The sequence below is a fragment of the Vicugna pacos genome, unplaced genomic scaffold, assembly GCF_048564905.1.
Source record: "Vicugna pacos unplaced genomic scaffold, VicPac4 scaffold_14, whole genome shotgun sequence".
Lineage (NCBI taxonomy): Eukaryota > Metazoa > Chordata > Mammalia > Artiodactyla > Camelidae > Vicugna > Vicugna pacos.
This window is the reverse complement of record NW_027328735.1, coordinates 4328246-4354157: the sequence shown is the minus strand read 5'-3', so window position 1 is coordinate 4354157 and position 25912 is coordinate 4328246. Positions and strand designations below refer to the sequence as shown.

The 25912-nt window shown below is 33.3% G+C and overlaps 1 long non-coding RNA gene across 1 annotated transcript in view; it reads right to left on the bottom strand.

The window, feature by feature from the left end:
* Nucleotides 1-1570: 1570 nt before the first annotated feature.
* The window catches only part of LOC140692619 (uncharacterized), a 36491-nt gene continuing 12149 nt past the window's right edge, over nucleotides 1571-25912 (bottom strand). Inside the window, exon 4 of the long non-coding RNA XR_012068175.1 lies at nucleotides 1571-1897. This is a non-coding gene — a long non-coding RNA (uncharacterized lncRNA). The remainder of the gene's footprint in view (nucleotides 1898-25912) is intronic.

Sequence of the window (25912 nt, the reverse complement as noted above, 5' to 3'; positions counted from 1 at the left end):
ACACCCTGACCTTGCCTACAATTTTTCCAGCCTTTCAGGGCATTTCACATTCTGAAAATGCTTCACCTTTTATTTTAAATAAATGGGAAATACTCAAAGTCTTCCAGGAATATATTATATTTCCTAATATCTGCAGAAATTTGGTAATCTTGCAGTTGGACAAATTTTAATTCCACCACCCTCACCTCCTACTATTCCACACATATTAGATTGCAATTTCGTTACTGAATATGACCACCACAACCAAGGGTCTAGTACCTCTTAGATACTTCCTGTGTTAAGGTTAGAAGGGGCACAAATTATGTGGGGTGTATAAATCTACATTAAAAGTTTGAAATGGCACTGTCTCTTCTGGACAAAGCTCTGATTCTAAGAAGTAAATTAATTAGAAGGCAGTATAGTTATTGGTATGGGGAAGAGAATCAGCTATTTTGGGTGGGTGTGTGATGAAGAGATAGGAAGAAATCCAGCAAATGAGAATGGAATACTTTATGCCTCTTGAGGCATGAATTAAGAAGAAAATAATACTTTGTCTACTTTACCTACTTCCACTTACTGTTTTGAGTGACTAGTCCTTGGGCTATGAAAAGAGCTAGTTTGTGGGGAAGAGTAAACACCATAACGAAATAGTTTGAAAAGCATGAGAGATTTGTTGTTTCAGGAAAGTAGATTTTCCTTAAAGTCAACATGTATCTTTCATTCACTAAATATTAAATTGCATCCTGTGGCATGTGCTGTGCTTACAGTGCTGGTATCCAAGTTAGACAATGAAAGGGGGATAGACAGAAAACATCTGGAGGAGGTGGTTTCATGCTGAGACTGGGAAAGTCTAAGAAGGTAAAAGGAGGATACCTAAAGTCCATGGATGAGCTGGAACAAAAGTGGTAAGGTTGGAGCTTACATTGTTGACAAGCATTTGCCTGGATATATCTCCAGATACTGTGAAACATAAAGATATTCCAAGGAAGTCAGATACCAGATTTATTAAGGAATGACTAAACTAAGTTGAGTTTCTGGGCTTAGAGATGGATAGGCATTAATTGCCAACCTGAGGACATAAGCTTGTCTTTAGCTGGAACCTAAAAGCAACATAAATTATTGACTTGTTAATATACTGTAGACTCTTTAGTTCAGGAAATGAAACCACCAATTGGAATGTTTTGAGAACAGCACAAAGAATACCATAGATAAAATTGCTTCTTAAATTCTACCACATGCTTAATATGCCATCTGAGACTACATTATGTGAACTTTATGGTTCCAGGAGTGACACAATAGAGACCATGATCCCTGGGCTTGTCCTACATTTACCTTCTGTTCCAACCTATCCTAACTTAACACTATTAATACTTTCAAGGATGAACCAGAAACCATTTAGTACATTTGTCTCTCTCCATGTGTTAGTTTTTTTCCAAATTCTTCCATTTTCTCTTCTTCCTTACAAGAAATTATTTAAATTTACTTACATATTGTTCCATCAAATGATCAAATCAATCAAATATTTTTTTTCTTAAATGGTTACTTAGTCTCACATTTAAATTTTAACTCCATTTAAAACAAATAAGGAAAATACAGGTACAAATCTATGTTTATTGTTCAAATAAGAAATTTGCAGATATTTGTGGACATTTGACAACATCAATTTTAATCTTTGTTATCTTGCATAATCTGGTAGTCCTCTGGTAGATCAGTTTTAATTAGGATGACGTTGATAAACTGAAGATGGTTGATGAGTTGGCTTTGAAAGAGAGGTAGTTGATGTATCAGCTATCCCTGGCACTGGAAACCGTGGGTTGCTCCCTGGTTGAAGTTTAGAAAAACGACCTTCACTGGCAGATTTGTTGTGATATCTATTTGGAAAAGTAGAAGGCTCCAACATCAGTCCATAACAATTGCTCTGTATGGGAGACAAGATGCTGTATTGAGAATTAGAAGTTGTAGTTGTAATGAAGTTCACAACAGTGTCATTTGCTTCATTGAAGCTGCTTTGAAAGTGCCCGTGGACAGTGGTAAACTGACTTAAAATAGCACGTTGATCCACTGCAATTTGCACTCGTGGTCTAACTGATATTGATGATGGAGGAGAAAAATCACCTCTGATCGGGGTATTTGTATCACCAATAATGTGGCTAGTAGGGGGCTTACTTATTAGATTCATATTTAAATTTGCAGGAGATAAAAATGGACTTTCTCCACTAGTGTCAGCCACAAAACCAGAATTAAGATTATCCACATTACCACCTGATTTAAAGTGCTTCTTTTTGAAATCTTCATCCAATGAAGATACCAGAGAGGCATTTTTAATCCCAACTCTTCTTTTTATTCTCACTAAAAGCTGGGGACAGACTCGTTTAAAATTTGGATAATGATAGAATTGCAGCTACAACCAAAGGAGAAAAATTTTAGTAATATTTTAAACCAAAATACAAGACTACAATAAGCCTAACTAATAAAACCTCAGATTTCACGTTTACTGTGCATAGAAAATATCATTAAAATATAAACAATGCTGATGATATTTTGAAGTTCCTTATTTGGAAAATACAAATTTAAATTTTGTAGTCATCAAATTTAAGAAGTTAACATTTGCAGCAACGGTGAATTCCAATTTTTAAAGCAACTTTAATACCTTTATTTAGATTTCTGGTGTGATTCATAGTTGCAAGCAAAGTTTCTCATAATCTTGACTACTTAAGGCACTGTCCTCATTTTTTTGAAAAAATAAAGGATTTTAGTCTTAGTAGTTCTATACAATTTTCAAAATCTAGCTTTACATTTATATTACCATAGATTGATGTACAAAATAAACTTTTATATATAAGTTACCAAGTCGTAACTAATATTTCTGAATATCTTGCTTAAAACAGAGACTAATTTTTCTTCTGCCAGAATGTCAGCTAGACAAGCAGATCTTTGAAAATTCTGCCACTCTTTACTAAACCCATAAAGCTTAAGCTCTCTAACTAAACTTTTCATACTTCCAGTTTCAAATATAGTGAAAGGGGACTTTCTTTCCAAAACTTCCTTCTTAAAGACATCTTCATCAATCACTACAGAGGTTCCATTATCATCCCAACAGATGGATTTAAATTGGTCACTCCCAGTCATTTTCCAGAGTATTCTGGGAAATGTCAGAGAACGAAAATTATTATCTTCATCTGGTTCAGAGACACAATGTGTGTAACATGGTCTTTTTATCATGGATTCTTCAGAGAAAGTCTGGAAAATATTTTCCTCAATCATAGACCTCAAGTCCAAGTCCCCAGAGAATGTTTGATCACACAATAGAGATCTACCGGGGTTTCCTGAACCAGTTTGTTCATCTTTACGAGACACATCTTGAATTTCTGAAGAAACATGTGCCATCTCAAATAAATTTTTCCACAGCTACTTTTCTAATCAGCATGATTTTGAGCACTGCAGCTACAAATGCAGCTTTGGCAGTCTTGCACAGATAAACTGCTAGGCCATCACAATGGTTCTCAACCTGAGTAGCTGTCACATCACAAAGCGACTGATCGCCTACCAACCCAAGAGTAACATTCAGCCACTGTTTACTTCTCATTCATCCAGTTAAAATGAAACATATAGGATGCTTATGTTTATAGTGTTATCTGCAAATCTTATTCCCACAAAATCTTTTTAAATAATTTAATTTTGGGGTCTATGAAATAAAACCAATCTCCATCCTTTTGTACACAAATTTATACCAGATTGGTGAACAGAGTATAAATAATGCACAAAATATCTATAGTAATTTTAAAGTTTTGGAATTTAAAGTGAAATTTGTGTAAAAACTGTAAAGAAATGGTATAATGATTTCATCATCATTTGTAATTAAAGTGAAACTTAGTTTGATTTGGAAATGGAAGTAGTTATTTATCTGTGTACTTTACAATATGTATCTCTATATTCAAAACATGTGAAGAATAAATATGTTTATTTTTTATGTTTATAAATAAATAATAAATATTTATGAAATAAAATTAGATTAAAATAATCATTAAAATTTAAGAAATCCCAAAGGGTGGCATTTTTGTTTTAAATTGTAATTCAGTGCTATAAGTAAAACAAATGTAATTTAATATACTACTTTAAAATTACAAGAGAGACAATCTTATTGTATATTTACAAATGTTTGTTTTTGCCATTCTTTCACTCAGAGGTTTCTCAGTGCATAGAACTAATAAATTTTCTTGTCATCTATATAATACATACCCTTGGGGCTTCTGTTATGTGTTCCAAAATGATGTTGATTAATACTCTTATGCACAATATCCTGGGTTCAATAAATGTGCCTCCATTAAGGGGGAAACAAACAATCAAAAAACAAAGAAATAACAGTGTATGTGGGTTGGGGTGGAAAAGACCAGGTAATGCATTTTAGGAAGCAACATATTTCTCAGTCCTGAAACATTTGTCATTGTAAGTATAATACGGCATTTTAAGGCAAGTGTCTTGTGAACTAATTGTAATAATAGCTATGTTCTGTATCAGTAAACTGTAGTAAATCCAGTTCTACCAATACTTATATACTTATTTAGAAATAAATTCCGTTAAACATAAGCCAAATTCAAAATGGGAGATAAAATTTTTAAATAAATAAATGTACCCTCAAGCTACAATGTAAAATTTTCCTTCAGTATCTGTAAATTCCATTCTAAATAAATAATAGCAACCTGAATTTATTGCACGTTATAAGTATTAGAAATTATAGTTAAGTTGGGTTTAGTCCTCATTCATAAATATTACTTAACATATGTAAATGAATATATGTGATACCGTCCATTAGAAAACAAAGAATTCAAAAATAACAATCTGAAAATATGTAGGAAAATTATTCACAGATTGGATATTACCTTTTTTTATAAAAATATTCTTAACAAATTTGCTCTAGATTGAATGTAACTAAACATAATAAAAGCCATATATGGGAAACCCATGACTAACATCAAGTTCAATATTAACATACAGTAATGTTTTCATCTGGCCCAGTAATAAGAAGAAGTAGCTCATTTTCAGAAGTCCTAAATTACAGTACTAGATGTCCTAGCCAGAACAAGTAGTCAAGAAAAATTATAAAAGGCATCCAACTTGTAAAAATGCAGTAAAATTTTTACAGATGACATAATTATGCATAGATAGAAAACTCCATATACTCCTCCAGTGACTGTTAGAAATAATGAACAAACTTAGTAAACTTGCAGAATACAAAATCAATATACAAATATCCGTTGCATTTATGTATACTAAAAACACATTATCAGAAAGAGAAATTAGGGAAACAATTGTGTGTAAATTAATACCAAAAATATTAAAATACGAATAAATTTGATAAGTGAAATAAAAGATCTAAGCATAGATGTATAAATTACAGGTGCAAGAAATAAAAGCAAACAAAATAAATACAAAGATATTCTGTGCTCATGGATTGTATACATTGTGAGGAAATATTCTAATCTATCTTTTACATGTTCAATCTCCCAGCACTAATTATTGAGGAGAATGTCTTTTCTTCATTTTATACTCTTGCTTCCTTTATCATGGGTTAAAAGATCATAGGTGTGAGGGATTATATTTGGTTGCTCTATTCTCTTCAATTCATTGGTGTCTGTTTTTGAGCCAGTATCATGTTGTTTTAAATACTAAAGCTTTGTAGGACTATTTAACATCAGAGAACTTTACACCATTATATTTAATACACTTTTTGAAGATTATTTTGGCAACTCATGATCTTTGTGGTTACATATAAATTTTGAAATTATTTGTTCTATTAAATGGAAAAATATCATGGGTATTTTGACATGAATCACACTAAATGTAGATTGCTTTGGGTAGTAGGGTTGTTGCAACCACATTGTTTCACATTATTAACACAAGAGATTTTTTTCATTTCTTTGGACCAGTTTTAATTTCATTCATCAATATTTTCTGTTTTTTAATGTATAGGTTTTCTCCTTATTTGTTAACTTATTTGTAGGTTTTCTTTACATATATATAATTAAATACATTGTATTTGTAAATACATTTCCTGCACAAATACAACAGGCAGAAGGCAGTGGCAAGTCATATTCAAAGTCCTGAATGAAAATAGCTGTAATCTAAGATACTTTATCAAGCAAGGCTACCTTTTAGTGTAGAAGGCGAGATAAATAGCTTCCACACAAGCAAATACTAAAAGAATTAAGCAAGAGAAAAAGAAATAATGAAAGATCTACTCTAAATAAAAAACAAGCAGGAAGCTATAGAAAAGAGAAAGGTATAATTAGAAAGGAAATAGCTACAATGACTTACAACAGAATAAATATGATGTTGTAAAACAGGACGTCAAAATTTTATGCGTCACTGACTGAAACATGAAAATACAGAGTGTTTTCTTCTTGTTTCTCTTCTCTGCAGGATGGGTTTGAGTTATATTCTTATCAGTTAAAATAAACAGAAATATCATAGGTCAATATAAATATAAAACAATGTAATAATAAGTCAAAAGCTTACAATGAATTCACAAAGCAAAAAAGAAACCAAGATTATAAAAGAATACTTATCAAGCCACAAAAAGAAAAAGAAATGAACAAAAAGGAAATACCAATCAACTGGAAAATGAAGTTAAAAATGGAAATAAACACTAGTCTATTAATAATTATCGCAAATGTTAATGGATTTAGTACTTCAATCAAAAGATATATATTGTCAGATGGGATAATATAACAAGACCCTACATTATGACAAATACAAGAGAACCACTTTTGCGAGAGAAACACACATCAAATTTATGTCAGAAGATGGAAAAATATATTCCATTCAAATGTACATATGAAGAATGCAGGACTAGCAGTACTGACTTCACACAATAGAGACTTTACAAGAAAGGCCATAGAGAAAGATAAACAAGGACATGATATAATGATTAAAGGAACAATGCAAAATGGGGGTATTATACTCATTAATGTATATGCACTCAATATAGTAGCCCCTAAATATATAAAGCAAATACAAATAGATAAAAAGACAGAAATCCCTGGGAACACAATCAGAGTTGGAGACTATAACTCCCCATTACATCACTGGACTGGTCTTTCACACAGAAAATTAATAAGGGAACAAAGATACTAAAAGACATTATAAAATAATTGGAGATGGTTGATATTTTTAAAACAGTAATTCTCCCCAAAACAGAATATGCACTCTTTTCTGTGCACATGGAACATCTTCTAGGAAAGATTATGAACTCAGGCTCTGAAAAAGCCTCAACAAATTTAAGAAGATAAAAAATATTTCAAGCATCTTTTCTGAGTATAATACCATGAAACAGAAAAACAGGGAGAAAAAATGACACCATCCAGAATAAAAAACATGGTACTAAAACAAGGGGGAGAGTTGATGAAGTAAAAGAAGAAATTACAAAATATCTTGAGAAATATGACAAAACACAGCAGAAATTCTATGGAAAACTTAAAGCAGGCTTAAGATGGAAGTTCATAGTGAAAAGGCCTTCGTCAAAGAAGAAGAACAATTTCAAATAAATAATCTAACATTCTATGTAAACTAATCAAGAAAAGAAGAGCAAACAAAACCAAAAGTCAACAGAATGATGTAAAAAATAAAGACCATGGAAGGAAGATTTGGAATAGAGATTAAAAAATAGAAAAAAATTAATCTAATTATTTTTTTAAATAGTAAACAAAATTGACAAATCTCTGTACAGGCTCACCAACAAGAAAAGAGAGAGAACACAAATAATATAAGAAATGAAAATGGAGAAAATACAAAGAGTACAACAAATTTGCAAAATATCATAAGGGATTACCATGAGCAACTGTATGTAAACAAACTGGGCAACCAGGAAGAAATGGAGAAGTTTTTGGAAAAATTCAGCCCACCAATATTGCATCAAGAAGAAATTAACCATTTGAACAGACAGATCACCAGAAATCGAATAGAAATATCAATAAAATAAAATTCTCTGCAAACAAAATCCAGACCCAATTACCTTCACTGGGGAATTTGATCAAACATACAAAGAAAAATCCATACCAGTCCTCCTCAAACTCTTCCAAAAGATTGATATGGAGAGAGTACTCCCAAACTGACACCATAGGCCAATATCAAACTGATACCAAAAGCAGAAAAAGACACTACCCCAAAAAGAAAACTATAGGCCAATATCATTGATAAACATAGATGTAAATGTCCTTAAGAAATTATTAATAAACAGAATCCAACAGCATGTAAAAAAAGATCATGCACCATTTACACTTTAGGTTCATCCCAGGAACACAAGGATGGTTTACCATTTGCAAATCAATCAAACAATTGTGATACACCATATCAACAAAAGAGAAGACAAAAATGATATGATCATCTCAGTAGATGCAGAAAAAGCATTTGATAAAATTTAACACCTATTTGTGATAAAAGTTCTTATCACAGTGGGCATAGAAGGACCATATCTCAACATAATGAAAGCTATTTATGACAAATATTTAGCCAGCAAATACTCAATGGTGAAAAACTGGAACCCTTTCCACAAAAACCTGAGACAATACAAGGATGCACATTCTCACAATTTCAATATAGTCTTGGAATTCCTAGCCACAACGATCAAGCAAGAAAAATAAATAAAATGATTCAGACTGTAAAAGAAGAGTTAAAACTGTCATGATATGCAGATATGACACTATATATAGAAAACTGTAAAAGCTTCACAAAAAATACTTAGGGTAAAAAAGGAATTGGGCAAGGTAGCCAGTGTAATGTACAAAAACCAATTAGATTTCATTACACTACCATTGAATCAACAGGAAAAAAAAGTATAGAAACAACCCCTTTTATAACTGCACCCAAAACTATAAAATGCTTAAAAAAAACTCTGACCAAGTAGGTGAATGACTTATACATGGAGAACAGGAAATCATTGTTTCAGGAAATCAAAAAGGATTTTAAGAATTGAAAAGATAACCAATGGTCTTGTAATGGAAGAAATAATATTGTTAAAATGGCCATACTGCCCAAGGCAATCCCCAGGCTTAATGTGATTTCCTATCAAATTATTCAAAACATTTCTTTTTAGGACTGAAACAAATGATCATAAGAATTATATAGATACACTAAAGATCTATAATTTTCCAAACAATATTGAAGACAAAGAAAGAGGCTGGAGGAATAACCCTCCTGGTCTCCATACACTATTGCAGACCTACAATAATGAAAACGACATGATATTGGTACAGAAACAGACATATGGCCAATGCAACAGAATTGAGAGACTAGGAATAAATCTACAGGCCTATGTTCAATTAATCTTTGACAGAGTAGCCAAGAATATGACTGAGAAAAGACCATCTCTTCACCAACTGGTGTTGGGAAAACAGGATAGCAGCAAGCAGGGCAATGGAGTTAGAACACTCCTTCGCTCCATACACAAGAATAAACTCAAAATGGCTTGAATACTTAAATGTAAGGCAAGACAGAGTAAATCTCCAAGAAGAAAACATAGGCAAAACACTCTGAGATAAATCTCAGCAATGATCTCCTAGTACAGTCTACCCAAGTAATGGATGTAAGAGCAAAATTATTAAAATTGGACCTAATTAAACTTATAAGCTTTTGCACAGCAAAGGGAACCATAAACAAAGCAAAATGACTAACTACAGGATTAAGGAAAATATTTAGAAATGATGCAACTGACAAAGGCTAAATTTCCAAAATATAGAGTTCATACAACCTAATAATAATACAAAACAAAAGAAACCCAATCTGAAAATGCACAGAAGCCCTAAACAATACATTATCCATTAGAGACATACAAATGCCACATAGAAATATGAAAAAAAAATTGCTAACTCTCATTATCAGAGAAGGGCAATTCAAAACTATAATGAATTATCACCTCACATTAGTCACAATGGCCGTCAATAAAAAGTCCAAAAACAATAAATGCTGGGGAAGCTATGATGAAATGGAACCCTCTTACACTGTTGGTAGGAATGTAGTTTGTTGAAGTCATTGTGGAAACCAGGATGGGTATTCCTCAAAAGAATAAAAGTATATTTAACTTATCCAGCAATCCAACTCCTGGGTATATATAAAAGAGGACCCTAATTCAAAATGTCACCTGCACACAAATGTTCTTAGCAGTGCTATATACAAAAGCCATGACATGGAAGCACCCTAAATGTCCATCAACAGATGACAGTATACAGAATTTATGCCTTATTTACAAAATGGAATAATATTCTGCCATAAAAATTGATAAAACAATGACATTTGCAGCAAAATATATCTCCCAAAATGTGTCATTCTAATTGAAGTAAGCCAGAAAGAGAAAGAAAAATTATACATGGCATGACACATGGAGAAACCTAAAAAAAAAATTTGGATGAGAACACTATGATTTCATCTACAACTATGAAACACACTTGCAGATCTACATAATAATCTTATGGTAACTGCCGAAATGGTCAAGGATAGGATATATTTGGGAGCTGTAGATTTATAAATGTTATCCACTATATATAAAAATAAATATTTTCAAAATGTCTATTGTATGACACAGGGCAGTATGTTAAATATCGTGAAGTTAAATTTAATAGGCATGCAAACATATGCATGAAGTGGGTCACTGTGTTATGCACCACAGATTGACACGTTGTAAATGGAAGTAGTTCAATGATAAATAAATGAATATATAAGTAAATAAGAAAATAAATAAGTAAATAAATAGACAAATTAAATAAATAAATAAATAAATAATATTTAATAATGAATGTAATACAAAGATTCACGCTACTTAACTTTACACATCAAGAACCTAGGAGAAAACAGAAAGAATGAAGAAGAAAATTGAATGAATGAGAGTAAGGCAAATAACAAGAGAAATAATTGAAAAGATAACAAAAAATATACCTAAGTGTGATTCTTTTAAACATAAACTGGACAAAAGTTTAGGTTGGCTAAGAAAATAAAGACAAATAAAATTTGAAATAGAAGAGAAGATATTAACACTGATGTTGTAGAGATGCATAGCATCATAAAAAATGACCACTAGATAACAATTTGAATGACCTAGAACAAAAGACAAATTCCCAGAAATATGTCTTCCAATACTGAATCAAGAAGTAATTAGAAAGTTAAATATAGCAAAACTGTGTATGAGCAAATCAGTAATCCAAACCTCTGAAACCAGAAAATATTTACAAAAAGTCTTTACTGGTATATTCTGTCATATATTTGAAGACAATTTTTCACCAATTCTTCCCCAAATCTTCCAAGAATTTGATGGGGTGAAAGTTTCCAAACTAGATTTATGATGCCAGCTATATTTGCATAAAATGCTAGAAAGGACATTATATGCAATATATATAATATAACCCTCATGAACATATAAGCCAAAATTCTCAAGAAAACACAAGCAAAATGGATTCAATAAAACTTTTAATGTATCATACACATACATGAGTAAAGGGATTTATCCCTGGGTTTAAGGAAACTTCAAAATATTCAAATCAATAAAGATGACATGCCACACTAATAGAATGAGAAATAAAACTCACATAATCATCTCAATAGGTGCAGAAAGAGTATTGTATATAATGCAACATCTTTTTAAGTTACTCCCAACAAATTAAATTAAACCTGTCAGAGGCACGATATAATATACACACAAACACTGTGTGGAGATAAGCGAAGCAGTTCTCTGTTTATTGATTCTTAGGAAAAGGGTTTATATACATCATGCACAATGCCTCACATATCATCTAAGTTATAACAATGTTAATAATCGTAAGCTATTTATGTCCCCATGCTCCTGCAGTAAGCATAGGATGTTAAATGATCAAGGATTGTTTTAAAGTTCATCACAGAACTTCATTAAGTTGGCCATCTCTTATCCAGCCGGCTCTGCCTGTCTTACGTTGTCCTCCTATGAGTATCTTATCCAGCATAGGCTATCCAGCCAACCATACAGGATACATTGAATAGGCCATTTCTTTTCCAGCCTGGATATGTAACACTCCTCACAGCTTGTTTATTAGTTCAGCCCATGGGCTTATTCTCTAGAGCCTTCAGACAGGGGCCTACGAACCAAACATCCCTTGACAGAAAACTGGATGAAGAAAATTTGATGTTTATATGTTATGGAATCAATACTTTGCATTCCTATCAACAGTTTCCATGGTGTTCCCTTTTCTCCACAATCTCACCAATATCTATTTCTTTTCCTTTTGTTGAGAGCCTTCTGACAAGTGTGAGGTGTTGTCTCATTTTTGGTTTATGACTTTCCTAATAATTTATAACTCTGAACATATTTTCATGTGTCATTTAGCAAACTGTATGTTTTCTACAGAAAATTGATTCAGATCTATCTATTCAGTACCTATGGACTTTTTTTAATTGAATTGTTTGGTCTTTATTTTGTTGTGGTGTATGAGTTTGCCATATATTTTGGATATTAACACTTGATAGGAAAATATCACTTGCATATATTTTCTCCCATTGTCTTGGTTGACTGTTCATTTTATTGATCATTTCTTCTGCAGTGTAAATCTGTTTAGACTGATACAATCATCTTTTGTTAATTTTGCTTCTGCTTCCCCTGCCAGAGGAGACATATGAAAAATCAAATTAAGTCAAGTGTACTTCTTTTGTTTTACCCTAGGATTCGTTGTTTTCAGGTTTTATGTTTTATATGCCCAGGAGTGGGATTACTGTGTCATAAGATAGGTCTATTTTTATTATTAAAAGGAACTTCCGTACTGTTTCCAAAGTGGTTGCACTAATTTTCATTCCCACCAACAGCGTTGGAGAGTCCCTTATTCTCTACAACCTCCACAGTCTTTATTATTTGTAGACATTTTGATGACAACCCTTCTTACTAGTGTGAGGTAAAACATTATTTTATTTTTGTCTTGCCTTTGTATAATGATTAGCAATATGAGCATGTTTTTATGTTCCTGTTGGTCATCTGTGTGTCTTCTTTGGAGAATTGTCTTCTGCTCATTTTCTGGCTGGGTTGTTTGTAGATTTTTGAAATGGAGTTTTATAAACGATGTGTGTATTTTAGAAATTAGCCTCTTGTTGATTGCATTTTTTCCAAATGTTTTCTCCCATTTGGAATTTCATGTTTTCATTCTGTTTATTTTGCTGTGTATAAGCTTTTAATTTTAATTCAGACTAATTTGATTATTTTGCTTTTATTGTTTTCAGCTTGGGAGAGTGAGATAAGAAAATCTCAGTACAATTTATCTATTGTTTTCCTTATGTTAGTTTACAGGAGATTTATTGTGTCATGTGTTAGATTCAGATAATTAAATCATTTTGAGTTTATTTTTGTACTGTATGAGGGAGTGTTCAAATTTCATTGATTTACATGTAGCTGTCTAATTGCCTCAACATCACTTGCTGAAAACTGTCTTTTAAGCATTGTATATTTTTGTTTCCTTTGTCATTGTTTAGTTGACCATGGGTGTGATGTTTTATTTCTACCTCTGTGTTCCGTTCCAGTGATATAGATGTTTGTTTTCCAGTATTGTGCTGTTTTGATTACTGTATTTTTGTAATATTGTCTGAGATCTGGGAGGGTTATGGGTTATGCTTCCAACTTTGTTCTTTTCCCACATTGTTCCTTTTGCAGTTCTGGTTCTCTTGCAGTTCCTTACAAATCTTAGGACTGTTTTTATTTCTATGGAAAATATCATGTATATCGATCTGAATCACTTTATATCTGTAGACATTTTTGTAGTATGTATATTATAGCAATATTATTTCCTCTAAGCTAGGACCTTGAGATTTCTTTCCATTTCTTGCATCATCTTCAATTTTCTTTATCAGTGTCCTAATGATTTTTTATCTTGATTTTTAATAGGTTTTTCATTTTTCATCTGATTTCATATGGTTTTTTAAATTATGGAATATTTCATTGTTAAAGACATGTGACAGTATTTTATATTAATCATGAATCATGCAACATTGGTAAATGTCTTTATTAGTTTTAGTTGTTCTGATGTGGAGAATCTTTAGAGTTCTCTATATAGATTATTATGTCATCTAAAATAATGACTGTTGTACTACATTCAATCCAATTTGAATACATTTTTTTTCTATTCCAATTGTTGCTGCTAGGGCATCCCATACTGTGTTTAATAGAAATCTTGAGAGTGGGCATCCTTGTCTTATTTCTTATTTTGGCTTTCAGTTTTTCACTTTTACATATTATATTTTCTGTGGGTCTGTAATTAATGACTTTAGTTATGTTGAGATTTATTTCCTGAATCCTACTTTTGTAAGAGGTTTCTGTTGTTGTTGTTGCTGTTGTTGTTGTTGTTGTTGCTGTTGTTGTTGTTGCTGTTGTTGTTGTTTTAATGAATAAATGTTGAATTTTTTGAAATGCTTTTTATGGATTTATTGGGGTGACCACATCATTTTCACTTTTTCTTTTGTTAATTTGGTGTATCAAACTGATTTGTGTATGTTGAACCTCTCTTGTGACCCTGCAATAAATCCAAGTTGATCATAGTGCATGATTCATTTTAGCTATTGTTGCGTGCAGTTTGATAATGATATTTGGTAGAACTTTTGCAACTAAATCAATCAAATATATTGGCTTGAAATTCTCTTTGCCTGTACTTTGTTGGCTTTGCTATCACATTGATGAAGTCTTCATTGAATTAATTTGGGAGTTTCCCACATCTTCACTATGTTTGAATAGTTTGAACAGTATAAGTCCTGTTTTGTATGTTTGTACAGTACTCCACGACAGCTGTTTATATCTACACTAATGTTTAACGATTTTTTTAAATGAAGATTCTAACTTTCTTCTAGTAATTAGTTTGTTCAAATTATTTGTTTCTCCTTATCTCTGTCTCTTTCTAGACATTTGCCTATTTCTTCTAAGTTGTCCAGGTTATTGGCATGTATGTGTTGACAAAATGATCCTTTTTTTTGTATATCTGAGGTAACAATTATTATTTCTCTTTTTATTTCTTATTTTATTTCTTTGGAGCATCTCTCTTTTCTTCTTGGTGCACCTGGCTAGAGGTTTTTTGATTTTGCTTACCTTAAAAAGAAAACATAAAACAAAATCTGGTGTTTTACTACTCTTTTGCATAGTGTTTTTGCTCTCTAATTTATATTTACACCTGTAATATTTAGGATCATGTTTTCTTCTATTATTAACTTTTTTTATTCGTTTATATTCATTTTACAAAGTTGACTCAAATTCCAGCGAAGAGCACAATCTTTCAGTTACAATGAACATAACACATTTGTTTTCCCATTTTTTCCTCAGTGAGCTGCCGTAAGATGTTTTATATATTTCCCTGTGCTATATAGTACAATCCTGTTTATCAATTCTACAATTTTGAATTCCCAGTCTATCTCTCCCTGCCCTGTGCCCCCTTGGCAACCAAAACATTGTATTCTATATTTATGAGTCTATTTCTGTTTTGAATTTCTGTTTTTTTTTGTTTTGTTTTGTTTTTAGTTTCCACTGATGAGCCATCTCATATGGTATTTCTCTTTCTATATATGGGTTACTTCACTTAGACTGATTTTCTCCAGGAGCATCCATGTTGCTGATAATGGCATTATGCTGTCAGTTTATAAGCCTGAATAGCATTCCATTGTATAAATATACCACCTTGTCTTTATTCAATAAACTGTTGATGGACATTTTGGACTTTTCCACATCTTGGCTATTGTAAATAATGCTGGCTATGAACATTGGGGTGCAGGTGTCATCCTACAATAGGGTTTTTTCTGGATTTATGCCCAGGAGCGGGATTCCTGTGTCATATGATAAGTCTATTCCTTGGCTTTTGAAGAATCTCCATCCTGTTTTCCACAGTGGCTTCACCATACTGCATTGCCACCAGCAGTGAAGGACTGTTCCCTTTTATCCACAGCTCCTCCAGCATTTGTCATTTGTGGATTTTTGAATGATGGCCATTCTGAGTAGTGTGAGGTGATACCTCACTGTAGTTTTGATTTGCATTTCTCTGATAATCAGAGATATTGAGCATTTTCTGATGTGTCTTTTGGTCATTTGTATGTCTTCCTTGGAGAATCGCTTGTTTAGGTTTTCTGCCCATTTTTGTATTAGGTTGTTTATTTTTTCTTATTCAGTTGGATGAACTGCTTATATACTTTGGAGATCAAGCCTTTATAGGTTTCATATGCAAATTATTTTCCCATTCCGTAGGTGCTCTTTTTGTTTCACTTCCGATTTCTAACTGTGCCGAAACTTGTAAGTTTCATTACGTCTCACATGTTTATTCTTGTTTTTATTTCACCTGCAAGAAAATTTTGGAGACGTAAGTTAGATAACGTTTTGCCTATATTTTCCTCTAGGAGGTTTCTTGTATCTTGTCTTATGTTTAAGTCTTTGACCCATTCTGAGTTTATTTTTGTGTATGGTGTTCTAGCTTCATTGGGAGTGTTCTAGCTTCATTGATATTCCTGCTGCTGTCCAGTTTTCCCAACACCATTTCCTGAAGGGACTGTCTCAATTCCATTGTATTTTCTTGCCTCCTTTGTCAAAGATTAATTGACTAAAAGTTTGTGGGTTCATTTCTAGGCTCTCTATAATGTTCCACTGGCCTATATGTCTGTTTTCCTACCAATACAGTGCTGTCATTTTTACTGTAGCTCTTTAGCATTATCTGAATCGTTAGCGTAAAGAAATGTCACTGATTTTTGAACCTTAATCTTGTAAACTGCTACCTTGCTGAATTCTCCGTTCAGCTGTAGTAGTTTTTGGTTGGATCTTGCAGGGTTTTCTCTATATAGTAACATATTATTTGCATATAGTGAGAATTTTACCTCTTCCTTTCCAATTTGCATCCCTTTTACTTCTCTCTCTTGTTTGACTGCTGTGGCTAGGAATTCCATGATTATATTGAGTTGGAGTGGTGATAGTGTGCATCCTTGTCTTGTCTCAGATTTTGGTGGGAAGGTTTAATTTTCTCACCATTCAGTACTATGCTGGCTGTAGGTTTATCTTTAGCTTTCATGATGCTGAGATATGTTGGTGAGATTTTTTATCAAACTTGAGTGTTGAATTTTATCAAATAATTTTCCTGCATCTATTGAGAAGATCATGTGGTTTTGTTCCTTTCTCTTGTTGATGTGCTGTATTACACTGATTGATTTGCATATGTTGAACCACCCCTGTGTCCCTGGCATAATCCCCAATTGGTCATGATGTATAACCTTTCATCTGTGTTGTTGGATTCTATTTGCTACAATTTTTGTGAGGAGTTTTGCATCTGTGTTCATCAGTGATATTGATCTAGAATCCTCTTTTTTGGTAGTGTCTTTGCCTGGTTGTGGTATCAGGGTGATTGTGGCTTCATAGAATGACTTTGGGAGTATTCCTTACTTCTCAATCTTCTGGAAGAGTTTGAGAAGGACTGGTATGAGTTCTTTGTATGTTTGGTAGAATTCTGCAGTGAATCCGTCCTGTCCTGGAGTTTTATTTGTAGGGAGCTTTCATATTGCTATTTTGATTTCATTTCTAGTGCTCTCCTTGTTCAAGGGGTCAGTTTCTTCTTGATTCAGTGTTGGTGGACAGTATGTTCCCAGAAACTTTTCCATCTCGTCTAGGTTATCCATATACTTTTAATAATACTTTCGTATGATATTCTGTATTTTTTATTTGTTGTTATTTCTCTATTCTCCTTCCTTATTTTGCTAATTTGTGGTCTCTCTCTTTCCTTCTTTTCGAGTTTGGACAGAGATTTGTTGAATTTACTTACTTTTTCGAAAAACCAGCTTTTGGATTTGTCGATATTTTTCTATGGTGTTTTTAATGTCTATTTTATTTATTTCCTCCCCAATATTTATTATTTCCTTCTTTCTGCTGCCTTTTGTTGTTTTTTGTTCTTCTTTTTCCAGTGCATTCTGCTGGTGGTTTAAATTTTTTTTGAAATTGTTCTTCTTTTTGTGGAAGGCCTGTATTGCTGTAAACACCCCTCTGAGCACTGCTTTTGATGTGACCCATAAATTATGTGTGGTATTGCTTTCATTTTCTTCTGTCTCAAAGTATTTTTCATTTCAGCTATGATTTCTTCATTGACCCATTGGTTTTTTATTAACATATTTTTTAATCTCCGTGTTTTCCTTTTGTTCCCCTTTGTTTCTCTGTTGTTGATTTCTAGCTTCATGGGTTTGTGGTCTGTAAAGATGCTTGAGATAATTTCTATCTTCTTAAAATTGCTGAGGTTTCTTTTGTGCCCAAGTATATCATGAATCCTGGAAAATGCCCCATGTGCACTTGAAAAGGCTGTATATTCTATTTTTTGTGGTTGCAATGCTCTGAAAATATCCACCAAGTGTAATATTTCTACTGTATTATTTACCTTCTCTGATGCCTTATTCATTTTCTGTCTCAGTGATCTTTCCAGTGATGTTAATGCAGTGTTGAATTCTCCAACTATGATTAGATTCCCATCACTATCCCCCTTTATATCTGTAAGTAATAATTTTATGTACTTTGGTGATCCTTTTTTTCATGCATATGTATTAACGAGTGGGCTATTCTCATTTTTTAATCACTCCTTCAATCATAATAAAATGTCCTTTTTTATCTTTCTTTATGGCCTTTGTTTTAAAGAATATTTTGTCTGAAATCAGTACTGTAACACCTGCTTTTTTGGATTTCCTATTTGAATGTAATTCCCTGTTCCATCCTTTCACTCTCAATGTATATGTGTCCTTCTATCTGAAGTGGTTCTCTTGTATGCAGCATATTGAAGGTTCGTGCTTCATTATACAGCATGCCACTCTTTGACTTTCTACTGGAGCATTTATTCCATTAACATTTACAGTAATCAATGATAGGTTTCTGTTTATTGCCATTTTTACCTTATCTTTGCTGTTGATTTGTTATTTCCTCTTTGTTCATATCACCTTCCTTTTATGGTTTGGTAATTTTCCTTTGTATTTTCATGAATTTTATTTTGTTTTAGTGACTCCCTGATATGTTTTAGTCTTGTTGTCACCCTTCATTATAAGTCTTTTAGACCATTATTATAACTGCTTTTATTAAACTGATAGTAACATGATCTCAATCCCATTTAACCAAAAACAAAAGAATTTTTAAAGACTAAAAAAAAAAAGTTCTATTTTCCTGCTTCCCTCTCCGACTCTCAATGATTTGGATATCTTATTTTAAAATTTTGTGCATATTTTATTTGTAATTCATGAGTTATCACGTTTCCAGCTGTGAATTTCACATTTCTGAAGCATCCTGCTTCTTTTCTATTTAGAGTAGACTTTTCAATATTTCTTCTAGCATGGGTCTAGTGTTGCTAAACTCTTGAAGCATTTTCTTGTCTGTGAAATTCTTTATGTCTCCTTCTACCAAAAAGGATAGACTTGTTTATTAAAGTATCTTAGGGTATATCTTTTTTCACTCAGGCCTTTGAATATATCTTTCCACTCCCTTCAGGCCTGTAGTACTTGTGTAGTGAAATTAGCTGGGAGAGTTATGGGGATTCCCTTGTATCTCACTCTTTGCTATTTTCCTGCTGCCTTTAGGATCATTTCTTTATCCTTGGCTCTGGCCATCTTAATTATATGTCTTGGTGTGGGTATATTTGTGTTCTTCCTGTTTTGGACACTCTGAGCTTACTGTACCTGAGTATCTGATTCCTTCTTTATGTTTGGGAAGTTCTCAGTCATGAATTCTTCAAACGGCTTTGCAATCACCTTTGATCTTTCCTCCCCTTCTTGGACTTCTATCATACCAAGATTGGCATGCTTTATAATATCCCATAGATCTCATGCATTTTTCATTTGTTTCTCATTGTTTCTCTTGTAGCTATTCTGATTGTGTGCTTTCTATTGTCCTGTCTTCTAAGTCACTAATTCTTTCCTCTACATTGTCTAGTCAGCTTTGTGATGCTTTTATATCATTCCTCATCTCAGTCAATGGGTTTACTAATTCTACTCAGCTCTTCTTTATACCTTTCATTTCATTTTAAACATATTTTATATCTCTAAACACTATCTTTAATTTCCTTCAATAATAAGATCACTATTTTTTTGAAATTTTGATCTTGTAGGATATTGATGTCTATTTCACTGATCATTAATTCAGGGGATATCTCTTGTTCTTTTAATTGTGAATGGTTTCTCAGCTTCTTCATCTTGCACCTACCTCTCTGGCACTGTGATTTATGGAGTATCAGTTATCTACTGCGGTCCTAAAAGAGTTTATCTACCTAATACCTATGTAGTAATACAAGTTAGAAAATGGAAAAAAGAGAGAGAGAGATGAAGAATTTTAAAGAAGGGAGAACAAAAGCTTTGAAGACATTGTATAATGAATAATAGAAAAACAAGTTGAAGCAGAAATCTGATAAATAATAATAATAAAAATATTTTTAAAAATTTCAAAGGGATTTAAATGGGGGTATATATAATTGCATAAGAAGTAAAAATTAGGAGGGTAATGGAAAATGGAATAGGTAAAACAGATTAAAACATGGGGGTGGTCAGTGTCCTCCTGGAGACTGTGAAATTTTTCTGTATTCATCCTGTTTTGGAATCTCAGCCTGCTGTTTCCTGAGACCCTCCATTGGAGCCCTCATCTGTGGTGCTCCCAGGGCATGTCGGCAAGCAGATAGCTCCTAAACCCAACACTGGGTCAGGTTCAGCTCTCTTTACTATGGGCTGGCTTATCACTGCCCTGCCTGATGCTGCAGTCAGATGTTGCAGACTGACAAGGCAGGATTGGGCATCACAACCTTTCCCAACACCATGGTCAGGGGCTGCATTCCAGCCCAAAATGTAGGGGGCCACATGCACCCTCAGGGTGCCGGTCACTCTGCTGCACTGTGACACTGTACTTTCTGCCTCGGGTTTGCACAACAGAAGTGGGCTCAGGGTAGACTGAGTATCTGCCCTGTCCCTGTTCTGGGCCAAAATCCAGCTCCTTGTTTGTCTTGGTGGACAAGATCTCTGAGAAACCAGGACAGTAGTATCCTATCTGCTTCAGGCTGTAGGCAAGTCTCCATCTGGCTCTTGAGGCATCTAGGTTCTTAGGTGTAGATGCAGGTTTTGCCCCCACTGTCACCTGGGTGCAAAACACCAGAGGTTATGGTGGCTGTGTCTTAGCCCCAACTCTCTTCACCTAGAACTTTTTGCAGATTTCCAGAGATGGGGATAGTACCCTTCCCCCCAAAAGGGCACATCTGCCCTGTCGTTTTATGGAAGGCCCAGGTTGTTCTGCCCTTTGCACCCACAGCAATGGCACAAAGCCTTTTCCATTCCACTGGGATGCCTCAGTGCAGCCATCCCCATCTTCCTCCCAGCTCGGGCAGCAAGGCCCTGCCCCCTGCATCTGGGGTGCATTTTTGGCTGTGTTTCAGAGTGATCCTCTGTGCCTGTTAACTTAGAATTGTCAGTCAAATTATACTTTGTAAAGGTCAAACCTTGGAGGCTCCCCTTCCGTCCTGCCAAACTCTAAGTTGTAGAGGGGAGATACAGTGAATGAGCACCAGTCCTTCTTTGCTGCTCCCTCCCCATGGGATCTGTCCCACTATGTTTTGCCTTTTCTTCTTTCTTTCTTCATTTCTCCTACCAGATTTTTCGCACCTTTATCTATTGAAGAGGACAATGTTCTGGCAGAGTTTTGCAGGTCCTCTGGTTAGCTGAGTGGGTCTGTGGATGTGAGTCTTGGTGCATTTGTGTGAAAGGGTGAGCTACGGGCATCCTTCTGCTCTAACATCTTTGCCTCCCCCCCAAAAATGTCTCACTTTATGGTGGAAGATAAACATAGTCTGGAAATAAATGGAAATGATATTCCCTGGAAATGACAAGAAAGTGCAGATTGCAATGCTCAACTCATAGGAAATACATTTTAAAATAAGGGCCAAAATGAAAGAAACATGAGATTATATAAAGAAAAAGAGATCAATAAAAAAATAGGGTATTACACTCATTAAAGTATATATGGACCCAACACCATAGATCCTATGTATAAAAAGAAATTTTAGTAGACAACAAAGAATTAATTCATTATAAAACAATAATAGCAGATGAGTTTAAGATCTTATTATAATGATGGCCAGATCATCCAGAAAGAATATCTGTAAGAAAACAGAGGTCTTAATAGCATATTAGATCATTTGAACCTAACTGAAATGTTAGACACTGCATCAGAAAAGCAGAACACATAAACTTTTCAAGTGTGCACAGGATGTTGTCTAAGGAATTAACCACACATTATGTCATGAAATGAGCCTCAGGAACTTTAAGCAAATATAGATTACAGCAAGTATTTTTACATACACAAAAGTATGAAACTATGAATCAACTGTAGAAAGAAGAATAGGAAAAGCACAAACATGAGGTCAAACCACATCCTTTAAAAAAATAAAATAAAACATGTTCAATGATGAAATCAAAGAGGTAATAAAATCATACCTGGAGACAAATTACAATGACAACACAGCTTCATAAAATGTATGGGTTGCAGCAAAGACAAATCTAAGAGGGAAGTTGAGAAGAAGCCAGGGCTTCTACAAGGAACAAGAAAAACCTCATAGAAAGGACAAAGCATACCACCAAAAATAACAAGAAATAAAAGAAACAAAACCCAAAGGCAATAGAAAGAGAAATCTTTAATGATTAAGTTGAAAATAAATAAAGTAAAAGTTGAAAAATAAATTACAATTCATATCATCAACAACTTTAATTTTTCTTAAAAATTTAACAAACATGTAAGCATTTAGCCAGGCTTATCAAGAAATACAGAGACTGGACCAAAACAAAATAAGAAATGAAAGAGTAGACATAACATCTGATATTTCAGAAATACAAAAAAAAAAAGGTTATGAAAGCACTATGAGCTTTTACATGACAACAAACTGGACTACCTAAAAGAAATGCACAATTTTCTAGAAATGTACAGCCTGCCAACAGTGAAGTAAGGGAAAACTGAGAACTTGAAAAGAGCAATCAGTATAAGTTAAATAAAATCTGTAATTTTAAAAACACCCCTTGAACAAAATGCCTGGATGCATTCCCTAAAACCACTTTCCCCCCAACTATTTTAAAAAATGAAGATAGAAGGAAAATTCCCAAAGTTATTCTATGAGGCCACCATTACACTGATAACAAAACCAGTCAAAGAAAATACCAAAAAAAAATGAAAATGAAAATCCAATATCCTAGATGAATATATATTCAAAAATCCTCAAAAAACATCAACAAATTAATCCAGCAATACATAGAAAAGATTATACATTATGATCAGTTGGATTCCTTCCAGAGACACAAGGATGGTTCAACATACACAATTCAATCAGTATGACAATTATCTAATAAAGGAAGGACAATATTCACAAGACCATGTCAATACACAAAGAAAAAGCACATGAAAATTCAACATACATTAACCTTCAGAACTCTCATGAAAGTGAGTAAAATGGGAACATCTCTCAACATACTAAAGGCCATTTATAACAATTTATAATACTCAGGGGAAAGGCTGAAAGCCTTCTGGGTAAATTCGGGAACAAGACAAGGGCTCCTACTGTCACCACTTGTGTTCCACACTAATACAAGAAAGGAAGAGGAAAAGAAAAAAAGTAAAAGAAACGCAAAATGGAAAAAGAGGCCAAATTTTCACCAGTACTGATGGCATAAAAATCTACATAGAGTGTCCTAAGGGCTCCACACTGACTATTATGAACAATAAATAATTTCATTAAGGGAGCAGGGTACAAGATTAACGTAAAAAAGTCTCTTGCATTTCTACACATTAATGAAGAGATACCATAAAATGGACATTGAAAGCAATAATGTTTAAAACCCCATTCCCCAGAATATTTTGGATTAAATGTAGCAACATATGTGAAATATCTACACACTGAAAATTACACAACATTGACAAAGAAATTAAAAATGTTTCAAAGAAATGGAAAGATGTCTTGTGCTCTTGGATTGAAATGTTTCAAAGAAATGGAAAGATGTCTTGTGCTCTTGGATTGAAAGATGTCTTGTTAACATGGCCGTACTACACAAAGAAACCTACAGATCAAGTGCAATTCTTGTTACGAAGCTGTAGTATTTTCTACAGGACCAGAAATTAAATAACTCTAAGTTTTACATGAAACCATTAAAAATTGCCAAAATGATCTTGAGGAAAACAACATATCTGGAGGTATAACCCTCCCGGACACCTTACTATACTACAAACCTACAGTAATAAAAACAGTATGGCATTGGGAAAGAGATATAATCAATTAGAAACAGATAGAGAGCCTAGAAATAATTCCACACACCTATGAGCAATGAATCTATGATAAAAGAGGCAAGAGTACACAATGGAGAAAAGACAGTCTCATCAATGGATGGTGTTGGGATAGCTGGACATCTACATGTAAAACAGTGAAATGAGAGCATTCCCTGACATCATATACAAAAATAAACTCCAAGTATATTAAGGACCTAAATATAAGACCTGATAATATAAAACGTCTAGAAGGGAATGTAGGTGAAACCCTATTGGATATATATCATAGGAATATTTTCTTATGTCAATCTCCTAAGGCAAAAGAAATAAAAGCAAAAATAAGCAAGTGGGACCTAAACAAACTTGAAAATTTCTGCACAGCTAAGGACAATATCAATGAAATGAAAACACTGCCTGTGTAATAGGAGAACATATTTGCAAACAATGCAAGTGACCAGGGGTTAATAGATGTATGTTAATAGATGTAAGATGTATTTAGATTACACAACACAAGGTGAAAAACAAAAACCCAATCAATAACAAGAGCAGAGTACCTGAGTTAATATTTTTCCAAAGAAAACTTACAGATGAGTAACAGGCAAGTGATAAAATTGCTCAACATAACTAATTATTAGGTAATTGCAAATCAAAACTGAAATGAGTTATCACTTCACATAGGTCAAATGGCTATTATCAAAAAGTCTACAAATAGTAAGTGTTGGAGATGATGTTGTGGTAACAAATCTCTTGTATACTCTTGGCAGGAATGTAAATTGCTACAACTTCTATGGAAAACAGTATTCAGATTTCTTTAAAACCTAAAAAGTTAACTACCATATGACCCAGTAATGTCTCTCATAGAGAAAATCTGGGGAAACACCCTAAATTGAGAGGAACCAATGTTCCCAATAGCAGTGTTTATAATATACAAGACAGGGAAGCAATCCAAGAGTCCACAGTAGACTATGGACTTAAGAAGATAGGATGTTTCTATAAATATGCCATAGAATATTACTCAGTGATGAAAAAGTATAACACTATGTTATTTCAGCATCATGAATGAACCTAGTAAATATTGTGCTTAGTGAAGTAACTTAGAAAAAGACAAAAGAATATAACATAATTTAGATGTGGAATATAAAGAATAACAATTATCAGTTTACATCAATCTATAGTTATCTTTTGATAGATGACAGATAAATAGATAGACAGATACATACATACATGGTAGATAGATAGATAGATAGATAGATACATGGATAAATAGACAGAGACATGATGGAGAGGTAAAGAGATTAGATAGACAAGACTTAAGCAGGCTCAAAGATATGGGAAAATATTTATGTTTACCAAAGCGGAAGGAAAAGAGAATTTAATGGTAGGACATTGACAGATACAAACTAGTATAAATAAAGGAGAGAAGCAACAAGAATAATCTGCATAGGTCAGGGAATTATACACAATGGCTTAAAATAATTGTATGTTACAATCATTTTAATAATTCATAATTCAATAAAATCTACAAACTGGTAAAAATAACTATGCTTTACTTCTGAAACTACACAATATACTACATCTACTGTACTTCAATTAAAAATAAAACATCTCATGTGTAATTTAGTCCTTTATCAGCTGATAGAAGCTTCCTTAAATATTATTTTATTTTTAATCTTT